Genomic DNA, 13,619 nt, shown 5'->3' on the forward strand with positions numbered 1-13,619 from the left:
GGAGAAAGTATGGAGAGGGAAGAAGATGAATAGGGTGGAACATAACCAACTCCATAAGTGGATGAAATTTACAATACTGATGTTTTTCACATCATACCCCATTCAATGGAAATTCAACTTGGCAGTTTTAAACATGCACTTTTGACTGTGTCACATTCCCACCATGAGTCTAAGTTGTTTCTTGAGATTCTTCTGAACTCTGTACACTTTAAGGATTTAAAAAAAAATAACAGATTATTTGACCACATTAAAATTAAATAGTTCAAATAGGGCAAACTATAGATAAAGTTAACAGGTTCATGACAGACTGGAAATAAATGTAATATGCGATTAATTGATTGGGATTAGTATCTAGAATATGAGGAACTCCAAAAGTTAAAAAAAAAAAAAAAACAGTAAAGGATGTGGATGGGAATAGAGAATGATCAATTCCTTATCACAGAGACACCCACAAAGTGGTCCATAATGCAATCTGTACATGGATGTTTCTAAATGCGATGTAATAGCATAAATTTGTGTACAACCTAGCTATTTATCAGTAAGGTCATAGATACTGTAAAATACTGCACAGTAAGGGAAACTCTTTGAATGTTAGATGTGCAAACAGCAACATGAACAGATCCTAAAACCACAGTGTTAGGTAAAAAAGAAAAAAAGAAAAAGAAACAAAATGAGATCTTGAAGTCAATACTTCTTGGTACATTAGAAATACAATATGCATAAAATAACACAAAGGATTTAGCAAGGATACAGGCATGTTTAAAAATATAAGCATATTAAAGTAGATGACTTGGGGGAGAAAGGAGAGAACTGAAAAGAAAATAAATGAAAAAAGTCTTTCTTTCTATTATTGCCTCAAAGAGAGTGTACATGTGAGACTTTGTCAGGTCTCAACATATCTAGAGGCTGAAAATTTGGGTGAAGCAATGTGTTTTTTTTAGTAGAGAATAATTTCATATCTGTGAAACCTGGAAACTCTTTCACATTTTGTATGCAATTAATTAGCACATCCCTTTTTCCTTCCTTCAAATTATATACAAAATCTACCTACACCTTTCCACCTCCACTGCTACCACCTTGGCTCAATTGGTGGTCTTCTGTTGCCTTGTCTAGTGTAATTATCTTCTAAGAAGTTTTCCTGCCAAGATGCGCCACCAGCTCTCCCATTCCCAAACAAATCGCCAAATCAAAGCCAAAGTAATATTTTAAATACCTAGTTGGGATGATATCACTGTTTCAACTAAAAAGCCACCAGTGGTTTTCTATCTAACAGAATAAAACCCTCGAAGATGTATGTCTGTCACTGCCCCCCGTCTCTAGCACACCTCTTAAGATCTCAAATCCTACCTCAGGGCCTTTGCCCTTGCCGTTTGTTTTCTGTCTGGAACCTGGATCCCTTCTTCTTATCAGAGAAGACTTCCCTGATCACTCTCTAAAATAGTAAAGGTGTTCAGGAAATGCCACCCCCAAATATGTCACTTTGGACTTCAAACTCAGGGCACTTAGGGAACAGCAAATGCCTTGAGGGGCTTTTCTCTGAACTTTCTTTATCTTCCTAAAGACAGATACTTCAAAAAGATCTCAGTTGTCATGAATCCCGTCCCCGGGAATCTCATCAACCAGGGAAGATTCAACTCACCTCCCAGGAGAGGAGACTGGGGATTGACCCCACACCCAGACAGACTTCATCACAGGATACCACCTGTTCTTCTAAGAGCCTGTTCATCTTTTCCAGAAATTATCTCCTCTCCCCTAAGTTGCCTACGTCCCCAACCTGTCTCCTCTGTGAAGAGGGTATATAACAAAAAATCAGCTGGGCCTGGTGGCGCGTGCCTGTGATCCCAGCTACTCAGGAGGCTGAGGCAGGAGAATTGCCTGAGCCCAGGAGGCGGAGGTTGCAGTGAGCCGAGATCACGCCATTGCACTCCAGCCTGGGTAACAAGAGCAAAGCTCCGTCTAAAAAAAAAAAAAAAAAGAGGGTATATAAGCTTTTACCTCTCAGTGGGTTGGTAGATAATCAGTGTTTTTCCCTGTGATGCCCCCATGCACATGATACATCTTTATTCTTTTTTCTTGTTAATCTGCCTAGTGTCAATTATGTCAGACTCAATTACCAAACCCTTAAAAGCTAGAGGGAAAGTTTACCCTTCCTTAAGACAACAAATTCCCGTTTCTCCACCCAGATTGATTCCTCTTATCCTGTTTTATTTTCCTTCATGGCATTTATTTGTTACCAGATACCTCTATCCCATTAGAAAGTAAGTACCTTGAGGATAGGAATGTCTTTCGGTGTCTACTCAATTTTCAGTGCACTCAGTAATACTAGTTGAGAGGATAAAACAATGAATGAATGAATGAATGAATCAAGGAGAAAGAGAGAGACATAAGACAAGCAGACAGAGAAAGAAAGAAGATAGGAACACTCTGGTGGACCCACCACACTTGAAGATTTTTCTGTGAAGTAGAAACGATTCTTGTGACAAATCTTTCATCCTTCTCATTCCCTTGCAGACTTCCTCCCCTGACTTTCCCTCAGGTTTGATGATTGACCACGTAGCAACTGTAATATGGGACGGAGGCATATTCTGACTCTGCTCAGAGAGGGCCACTTCCTTGTGATATGGGTGACATTTTGACTTATTCCTCTGTAAGTGATTTTTTTCTGTACATGTGCACTCCTACATGCTCCTATCTACCTTAGAAAAAGGAAAAATGGGATTTATAAAAATGACACTTTATGAGATTGCCATTTTCCTCTGTGATATTATTCCCCCAAACACATAACTTGAGTGTAATTATGAGAAAAATATTAGACAAATTCCAGTTGAGGGATGTTCTACAAAATATCTGACCAGTAGTCTTTAAAACTGTCAAAGTCATGGCAAATGGGGAAAACTTAAGAACTGTCACAATCAAGAGTAGCTAAAAGAGACTTGAGCTCTAAATCTAATGTGAGATGCTGGATGGGATCCTTGAACAGAAAAAAGATATTAAGGGAAGAATTAGAAAACTTGAAAAAGTGAGGACTTTAGTTAATGACATATCAATTTGGTTCCCTAATTATAAGCAATGTGCTGCACTAATGTATAGTGCTAATCCTAGGGGAAACTGTAGGGTGGGGGTAGCATATGGGAACGCTTTCTATACCATCTTCACACTTTTTCTGTACATCTAATGATGTTCTAAAATAAAAAGATTATTTTAAAAAGTTGCTATTCCTCAAATTTGTTAGTGCTCTACATAGCAGGGAAAAGGAATTGCTTCTGGAGATATGTCATGTTTAGTGAAACATTTCATCACAATTCAGTACCCCCCTTCCCTTTCCCGTTACTTATAAGCAAGGCAGGTAGATAAAGCCTGTCATCTCTCATGAAGGAAATCCCTTAGTTGTTTAATTAGCTGAGTATCAGATATAGCCTGAGGATTTACATGTTTTGCCATGTTTAGGTTTCAGCCTGGAGTTCAGTCCTGTTATTTTAAGATTCTTGGCCATTAACTGCAAAGGGGAAGTGAAAAACACCTCCGTTTTTATAACAGAACGTGTTTTAACAAAAATAATTTACATGAACATGAGCCAAGGGACAAGCCTAGGAGGTCAGCCGTCCTGTGCAGAGAAACGTCTACATGGCATTTCCTTATTTTAAGAAAATCTTTTTATATAGACTATTTAAAGAAGGATAGTTTCCCTCTCATTTCCTCCTCTAAAAAATAATATACTTGAACACTGGATCAGGCCTATTTTTAAGGGGCCACTGATAGAAATGAATTGCTCTTGGCGTTCAACTCTGAGGTCTGCCTTCCCCAAGTTCTTCTCCAGCCCACATGCTTTTTTCTTTTTTTTTTTTCCTTGGTGGGTGAATTCTATTAGGGTTTTCAAGTACTCTCTATTTAAGAAGGCAAATACCTTTAGGAAGCTTCAAGGGTTATTAATAAAATAATAATTAAAGTAAGAGCTATAAGCCAGACAATTTACATGTAAAAAAATGGAGGCCAGGATGCCTAATTTTTAAGGAGGTCATGAGAGTACAAGGAAAATTGCATGAATTCAAGAAAAGGCAATGCTAATTAAGACCAATGGAAAATGGCTGCTTATTATGAAAAACAAATGGGAAGATGTATTTCTTGGGAGTACGAGCTTCAAGAAGTAAGGAAATTGACTTATTAGAAGAAGCTGCAGATTTACATTGCAAAAGGAGAATATACAGAAATAGCAAAAATTAGGCCTATTTTGTAATAAGTCTACCACAGATATAGTAAATAATGTGCTAGCATATATTCTGTAAGTATACGTTCTGTATATACACATATATGTTCTACATACACATTGCATGTCAGATCATACTGGGTGCTAGATCTTTCTCTCATGAAAGCATAAAGCAAATGTTATAAAAGCAACGCCCCTGCACTCATCACACAATTTAAGTGAGATTCCATCATCCTTTCACTGGTGGTCATCACTATTCTAAATTTTTTTTTTCCCATTTATTTATTTTATTGCATTTTAGGTTTTGGGGTACATGTGAAGAACAATTTTAAAGTTATTTGTTCCTGTTTTCTTTACAGTTACTATCACACACAAATATATCTCTGAACAATATATTTTCAGTTTTGCTTTATTTTTGAATTTATATAAATGGAATTAGACTGAATAACTATTCCTGTGATTTTTTGAGCTCAAGGGTAAAAGCATTTATGTTATATTATAACAAGATGTTTTAAAATGCTCATGTTTACGACTTTTAAAAATGATTTTCTTATCAGTTCCACATTTACTTACTTAATAATCAGAAAAGATGGCCTATATGGTACTCATTTTTTGAAATTGTTGATATGTTCTTTATTGTCTTTTATGGAGCTAATTTTCATAAATGTTTCCTAAGAGCTTGAAAAAAAAACTCAAATTCTTTAAATGTTGAAGGCAGCGCTGTATGTAGGTCCATTAGATCATGCTTGTGAATTATGCTACTCGAATGTTGTATTGACTTTCTAAACTTTCTTGTCTGCTTGATCTATCAACGATTAAAATAAATAGATATGTAAAACTTTTCCAATATGGTTGCAGTTTTATCATTTTCTTCTTGTGGTTCTATCAATTTCTGCTTTATATATTTTGAAGCTGTATTATTAGGACCATATAAGTTTAGAACCATTGTCTTTTCTTAATTAAATTACACTTTATTATCATGTAATCTCCAGTAATAAATTTTGCTTTAAAGGCTACTTTATGAACATTAATGTGACTAAACCAGATTTTTAAAAATTAGTATTTACCTGGAACATTTTTTTCTACCTTCAGCATTTCTCTTTTGTTATGTTCTAGCTATGCCTCTGTGAAAAGTCTAAGATAATCTTATTTTTAAAGTTAATCTGATCATCTTTGCCTTTTAACTAGAATGTATAATTAATTATTTAACATAATTAATTTTATTTTGAAAGGTATTACTACCACTATATTCTGTGCTTCCTCATGGTTCTGCTTTTTCTTTTCCTTTTGTTTCTTCCCTTTTGTCCTCTTTGAATTAATTGAGTTGCCTTTTTATTTTTTCAGTTTTCCCCTATTCTAGTTGGAAATATATGCTTCATTTTAGGATTATTCCAAAGTTTGTTGTTATCAACTTAGTAATATTGAAAGTTAATTAATATCTTTATCTCCTCCGAAAAACAAAAAGACCTTAGAATGCTTTAAGCCAATTTGCTTCTCTGACATATATGGTGCATTTGTCAAGGCTCTCCAGAGAAGCAAAGCTAGTAGAATATTTAGATCTAGTGCTCGCTTCAGCAGCACATATACTAAAATTGGAAAGATACAGAGAAGATTAGCATGGCCCCTGCACAAGGATGACACGCAAATTCGTGAAGCGTTCCATATTTTTTAAAATCAAGAAAGAAGAAAAAAAAATATTTAGATCTAGATTTAGATCTAGATATATAGATAAACAGATGAGAGAGGATTTATTATAGGAACTGGCTGTGGCAATTATAGAGGTTGAGAAGTACCATAATCAGCCGTCTGCAAACTGGAGAACCGAAAATGCTGGTAGTGTGGCTCAGTCTAAGCCTGAAGTCCGGAGAATCAGAGGAGCCAGTGGTGTAATTCTCAGTTCAAAGCTGAAGGTCTGAGAAACTGGGGGCCTGCTGGTGTAAGTCCTGGATTCTGCAGGCCAGAGGACATGGGCTTCTGATGTCCAAGGGCAAGAGAAGGTGGCTATCCCAGCTCCAGAAGAGAGAGCAAATTCACCTTTCCTCTGCGCTTTTATCCTCAATGCATTGGATGGTGCCTCCCCACCATGGGTGAGGGCAGACCTTCCCTATTGGATCCACTGATTCAAATGCGTCTCTTCCAAAAACACTGTCACCAACACACCCAGAAATAATGAAATAATGTTTTACCAGCTATCTGGGCATAACTTAATCCAGAGCATTCTTTTCTTTGAACATTCTTGTCTTTCAGGCCTTGAAAAATGTACCAGTTCCATTTGGCCTCTGTAGTTTGGATGAGAAATTAACTGTAATTTTTTATTTTTCCCTTACAGTAAGGTGTCACTTATCTCTTGCTGTTTTATGATTTTTTTTCATTGTCTTTTGTTTTCAGGAGTTTGACTATGATATGTCTTGGTGTGATTGCTTTGAGTTTATCCTTTTTGGATATTAAATATGTAGCTTTCTGCTTTTTGCCTCATTGACAACTAAAACTAGCCATCACAAATGGTATTCATGATCAATATTTTAATTCTACTTTTTCTGTAGAATTAATCAAATTTACATTTTACTTTTAATTTAGGAATACATAAAGATGATTCAAAATTTTAAAACTGTTGAAAGATACTGTGAAGAGTCTTGCCATTCCAGCTACCCAATTTTCTTATCTGGAGGCCACCAATGTTAGTTTCCAACGTATCATTACAGAGATTTCTTAGGTAGATGAACGTATCTTTTTATGCAATTTTATTCTGTTCTTTTTTCCTTTCCTAATGTTCCAAGATGTTCTTTTATTATTATTTTCTTTCTATTTAGAGAACTTCCTTTAAACCATTATTTTATAGTAGGTCTGCTGGTGACGCTATCTCTTTGTTTCACTTCATTTGTGAATATCTTGATTTCACGTTCATATTTTCACAGGTAATTTTTGGTTGAGCATTCTTTTCTTTCAGGTCTTGAAAAATGTGCCAGTTCCATTTGGCCTCCATAGTTTGGATGAGAAATTAGCTGTAATTTTTAATTTTTCCTTTATAGTAAGGTGTCACTTATCTCTTGCTGCTTTATGATTTTTTTCATTGTCTTTTGTTTTCAGGAGTTTGACTATGATATGTCTTGGTGTGATTTCTTTGAGTTTATCCTTTTTGGATATTAAATATGTAGCTTTCTGCTTTTTGCCTCATTTGGGAAATTTTTAGCCATTATTTATTTGAATATTTTCCAGCCCCACTCTCTTTCTCACCTTCTGGGATTTCTATAACACAAATCCTACATCTTTTTCTATAATCCCACATGTTCTGGGGCTTTGTTCTTTTTTATTCTTTCAGTCTAATTTTTCTTCATTGTTTAGATTAAGCAATTGCTACTTGTATATCTTTAAGTGTGCTTTTTTGTTAATCTACATTTTTGACATTCTCAGATTGCCAGTGTTTTCAGCATCCACTTTGGGATACATGAGGCAAGAAGGAAACCTAGGGCCCTCACCACTGTGTTGTCCCTCAGATCCTGAGGTCACTGGCTGATCTGCCTTGTTCCCTCCACCATTCAGAGTCTTCTTACGTTTATTTTTATATAATATCCAGGGTTTTTAATTGTATTTAGCAGGAGGAACAGGGAGTACATTCACTCCATCTTCAACATTATTATTTTATATAGTTAATGTCTCTTTAAACATGGCTTCTTTGCTCACCGTTCCTTCTTGCATGTCAAACCATACTTCTAGGATCATTATCTAAAGTATGCCCTTCAAAAAGTTCCTTCGATGAACTGTTGGTAGTAAACTCTCCCATTTTGATTGTATGAAATGACTTCCCTTACCCTGCTTTTGGTAAAAATCATTTTGTTTAGTACACCCTTATATATTGACAGTTATTTCTCTCAGCAATTTGAAAATATTTCTCTGCTGTCTTCTGGCTTTCAGTGCTGTTGTTGATTAGTCAATTGCAACATTACTTTTCATGTCATACATCCTTTCTCTCAAAGGATCCTTTCTTTGTTATTGTTGATGTGTAGTTTTCCTGTGATGTATCCACGTTTAGATTTCTTTGCTGATCGCTTGTTCAGCTTACTGAATCTGAGCATTTGTGTCTTTCATCAGTTCTGGAGAATTCTTGGCTAATATCTCTTCAATATTATATCTTGTCCATTTTCTCCATTAGTTCTCTTTTTAAAATATGTCCCTTTTAAAAATAATACTTTTTTAAAAAGTCATTTCACCAGATTCAGTGTTTGGTAAGGATCCACTCTCTTGTTCATAGGTGGTGACTTCTGGCTATTTCCTCACATGGTGGAAGAGAGAAGGCAGCTGTTGGAGGTCTTCTTTATAAAGGCACAATAAATGACACAATAATATCAAGCAATGGTCCTCTTGATAGATGCTGTTTAGCTTTCCAAGTCTGCCTTCCAGCATCTCAAATTCTAATATAGTTCATTTCTTTGTTTCTCTGTGTTGCTTTCTTGGTGATTACTTCAGATGTATCTTCCAGTTCATGAATTCTGTTGTTAATTGTATCTGATACAATGTATAATATGTCCACTACATCTCTTATTTTACTTAGTATACTTTTTTTATTTTTCAACTTTACTTTTCTTCAAACCTCCCTGTGTATTAAAAAGATAACTATTGAAGATAAAAACTTCAAGCATATTAAAGTAAGAGTAGTGTAGTAAAGCCCTATGTACCCATTAACCAGCTTCAACAATGAATAACTCATAGCTAATCTTGTTTCCTCTGTATCCCTACCTACGTCCTCTCCCTCTCTGGATAATTCTGAAGCAATCCCTGACATCATATTATTTTATCTGTCATAGTTCAATATGTATGACTAGTAGATAAGGATTCTCCTTTAAATAAATGATACTAACATTTTCATACCCCCTAGAAGTCCACTGTAATTCTTTAATATCAAATACGGTAGTCTTTAAAAAATATTTTATGGTTTGTCAATCATACTTTTAATATCCTCCTTTATTTCTTCAAACACAGTAAACACACTAAATTTATATATATATATATATATATATATTTTTTTTTTACAATATATTTAGTCTTTGTAGGCCTGATATATATATGCATATTTTTTTCTGCTGGCTCTTGCTCATGGTAGTTTGTTCCCTCATGCATTTGTGATTTTTTTTTTTAAATTGTGAGCTTATGGTTATTGGAACTCTCTAGAAATTCTTTGAGATTTCAGTTAATGTTCATTTCCCCAGAGATTTGTGATTGCTTCTTCTAGGCACCTGGAGCCCACACTAATCTGTAATTATGACAATTCTATTCTCAGGTTGGGTTTTTCAGCCTATGGTGTAAATTTTACACCAAGTTTATGCGACTGTCACCTTGTGATTCGTAATTCTTAGAAGAGCCTTTATTTTCCTTCCTTACCCACAGTCAAAGCTGAGAGAGTCAAGGCTTTTTACGGTCTATTGCAGTGATATTAATTTTATTTTTACATCTTGCCTTCACTGAGGCTGTTGGTTTTTGTGGAACTGGCTCTAGGAAACGCTGTCAATTTGCATAAACCCAGGCATTGTCTCTTGTCCTTCTGCACATGCCTGTACTCTGTTTAAAAACTATTCATGATCATGTATTGGCAGATTTCCTGAAGACAAGATTTCATTTCAATGCTCAGTTATGGCTTGGATTCATGCCTTTTTACTACTTTTATCCTATGAGGATTTCTTTCACTGTGTTCTACTCAGCTAAGCATTTAAAATGGTATTATACATGTTTCATTCAGCACTTTAAGATGTTCTGTACTGGGATTCCTCAGAATATCTGCTGTGTTGCCATATTCCTACAAAGAGGAAGGAATCCAAATTATTATGACTTAATCTCCACCTGATTTGCTGCCAGAAATTAGCCTTCATCACAGTGTCTCCCAGCCGCTCCTGAGAGCTTCCCATTCAGGGAGCGATCTGATGTTGGCTTAGTTTATTTGGGTGTTCTAACAAAATACCATAAACTGGGTAGCTTATAAACAACAGAAATTTATTTCTCGTAGTTCTGGAGGCTGGAAAGTTTAAGATCAAGATGACAGCAGATTCAGTGTCTGGGGATGTTAACAGTGGAGGGTATACAGGTTCTTGGTGTCTTGAACAAAGAATTGGACAAAACACACAAACAAAGCAAGGAAAGAATGAAGAGTTTTATTGAAAATTAAAAGTACACTCCGCAGTGTGGAAGCGGGTCTGAGCATAGGGGCTCAAAGTCCCTTTGCAGAGCTTTTGTGAGTTTAAATACCCTCTACTTGGGGTATACCGTATGTAAACGAAGACGATGAAGTAAAGTTACAAGGTCGTTTATGGCATTCACCCTATAGAGAGGATATTTCCCGTTATAGCTGAAATGTGAATTGGCCTTATGTTCTCTGCCTCCAGACCCTATTTTCCTGCCTCAGTGAGGATCTTCTCTCTTGTTCATGGATGGTGCCTTCTGGCCATCTCCTCACACGGCGGAAGAGGGAAGGCAGCTGTCAGAGGCCTCCTCTATGAAAGCACTTATCTCATTCATGAGGGGTCTAGCCACTTCCCAGAGGCCTCACTCTTAATACCATCACATTGGTCATTAGTTTCCACCTATGAATTTTTCAGAGGACACAGACATCCAGACCATAGCAGATTGGTTCTTCGGTTCAGATCCTCTCTGCTCTGCTCTGTCTTTCTCATATGACCCTCATGCTTCTGCTGCTTATAACTCTCATTAGTTTATCATTCTGCTTGGCAAAGCTGTCCTCTGGTGGTGACCGCCACTGTCACTACTATTTTTGGCAAGAGACACTGTTCTTTTCTTTTACTTCAGGCCAAATATTGGATAGGCCCTTGTCCTCAATTCTCTAAAGAATAGAAGGTATGAGAGAGAGCATTGTAACACAGAAATGAGCTTACAAATGCTTCCCAGGGCCAGACCCATACTCAGGACTTCTGATTGACCTGCCTCTCTGCATCTCTCCTACCTTATTGCCATGGGTCAATAGCTAGTTTACTTTTCAACACCTGAGTTCCTCTACTCACTAATGGGCTTTGGAGTCTAGGCTAAAATTCAAAGTCCTAAAGAGGAGAATTTTTATGCTCCTTTGCCCAGGCCAATTCTCACCTTCCCAGTCCCTATTCTCTTTGCCAGGAATGACTGCCACTCATAGTCATTGCAGGAGGATGGTTTGTTTTGTTTTTTCCCAGAGAAGCCCAGAGAGATATGGCCCTAACCTATGCATGTCAAACTAGTCTGAGACTAGTGCATTTTTTTTCAAGGTCTAGATCTTTGAGTGATATTTGTAAGACTTTACCAATTCATTTCAGTTTAGGCTGCACTGAGCCTAGTCCATTTATTTTTCTGACATGCTGTAGATTACAGCTTAGATAATAAACATACACAAACTTGCCCAAGAAACACATAATACAAAAGAGGCACAAAGCAGTCTAAAGCTGTATTTAGAAGAATAACTGCTCTCTAAGGGACAAATAATCCTCGGTGATGCAGCTGTCCTTAAAACATCTACCCAGTTTACCTGACTACACAGAACACTAAATATTCAGGTTACTTCACTGCATTTAGGTTTTTTCTATAAGGAATGGGCAGTAATATGTCTTTGATTTGCGTAACTGAGAGTCCCCAGGGTGGTGGGTGTTCCAGAAAAACAAATGGAAACAATAATCAGCCTCAAAAGTAAACTCAAATCTCCTCCTAGGACCTCCTTCTCCCGACACACACTTACAAACCAAAAGCTGCCACTCTTTAAATGGCAATTTTTCCAGCTACTGTATTCATGTATTTTCTAATAAGAATGTTTCATCTGGCCGGGCGCGGTGGCTCACGCCTGTAATCCCAGCACTTTGGGAGGCCGAGGTGGGTGGATCACGAGGTCAAGAGATCGAGACCATCCTGATCAACACGGTGAAACCCCATCTCTACTAAAACTACAAAAAATTAGCTGGGCATGGTGGCACGTGCCTGTAATCCCAGCTACTCAGGAGGCTGAGGCAGGAGAATTGCCTGAACCCAGGAGGCGGAGGGTGCGGGGGGCGGAGATCGCGCCATTGCACTCCAGCCTGGGTAACAAAAAAAAAACCCCTTTCTAACAAAAAAAAAAAAAAAAAAAAAAAAAAAGAATGTTTCATCTACTACATCACTTACATACCTTTCTCAAGCTATCATAAAGCACAGGGTTTTACTCTTAGTGGACACTTGCTAAATGTAGGTTGAATGTCACATATTAGTGTGAATGATTCTTAGTGAGCATGATTTGACTCACACCTCTCTCTTCCTACTGTGCTAAGGAAATGAGGGCTTTGATGTAGGGCGAGGTTGAGGTTTCATTGCAATATGTGGCAATGGAGATCTTTAAATCCCTGCTCTGCCAAATATTGTGTGACCTTAGGTAACTTATTTTTTCTAAGCTTCAGTTTCCTTGTAAAAATGTTAATACATTAAAGAACTCGGCAAAGTGTCTCAATGAATATTAACACTCTCCTGTTTTTGCTTCTACCACCTCTTAGCCTCAACATACCAGAGGCCACTCTGACTCCAGGGATGACCAGAAGAAGATGCAACCCAGACCATTCATGCCCATGTTTCTGAGTTCTAGAGATTATTTGTAGTTGTACTGGGACATCCCAGTTCAGATACGCTACTTGCTTTCTTTGACTCCCGCAGGCATTTGTAGGCTATTCCCTAAAGCTAGAAAGGGATCAAGGAAGGCTTAAGCCCTATTGTTACAGGAAAGCGGGTCCTAATCCAGACCCCAAGAGAGGGTTCTTGAATCTCACACAAGAAAGAATTCAGGGTGAGTCCACAGAGTAAAGTGAAAGTAAGTTTATAAAGAAAATAAAGGAATAAAGTGTGGCTGCTCCATAGACAGAGCCGCCCCGAGGGCTGCTGGTTGCCCAGTTTTATGGTTATTTCTTGATGATATACTAAACAAAGGGTAGATTATTTATGCCTCCCATTTTTAGACCATGTAGGGTATCTTCCTGACATTGCCATGGCATTTGTAAGCTGTCATGGCACTGGTGGGAGTGTAGCAGTGAGGACGACCAGAGGTCACTTTAGTCACCATCTTGGTTTTGGTGGGTTTTAGCTGACTTCTTTACTGCAAACTGTTTTATCAGTAAGATCTTTATGACCTGTATCTTGTGGCCAACCTCCTATCTCATCCTGTGACTTAGATGCCTTAACCATCTGGGAATGCAGCCTGGTAGATCTCAGCCTCATTTTACCCAGCTTTTATTCAAGATGGAGTTGCTTTGGTTCACACGCCTCTGACACTATAATTTTGTATTTTTCAAACTGTTAGTTTTGACTCAGTGACTCCTGAAATTAATTTAGTGAATAACCAACACCTTGAAAAATTATATAGTATAATAAAAAGAAATATGCATAGTTAGAGGAAATCATGTTTTGTGAAACTTTTGTATGATACGAGTCA

At 37.1% G+C, this 13,619-nt stretch overlaps 1 long non-coding RNA gene and 1 other non-coding gene across 2 annotated transcripts; both read left to right on the plus strand.

Moving 5' to 3' along the window:
- The first annotated feature begins 2,443 nt into the window (after positions 1–2,443).
- On the plus strand, positions 2,444–12,891 carry LOC116546091. The gene is made up of 2 exons (XR_004266586.1): positions 2,444–2,647; positions 12,691–12,891. It is a non-coding gene; the product is annotated as an uncharacterized LOC116546091 (long non-coding RNA).
- LOC116548867 lies at positions 5,767–5,873 on the plus strand. Its single transcript, XR_004267580.1, has one exon. It is a non-coding gene; the product is annotated as a U6 spliceosomal RNA (small nuclear RNA).
- Positions 12,892–13,619: the final 728 nt, after the last annotated feature.

The sequence above is a fragment of the Sapajus apella genome, unplaced genomic scaffold (assembly GCF_009761245.1).
Source record: "Sapajus apella isolate SASKATOON/1434 unplaced genomic scaffold, GSC_monkey_1.0 scaffold5, whole genome shotgun sequence".
Lineage (NCBI taxonomy): Eukaryota > Metazoa > Chordata > Mammalia > Primates > Cebidae > Sapajus > Sapajus apella.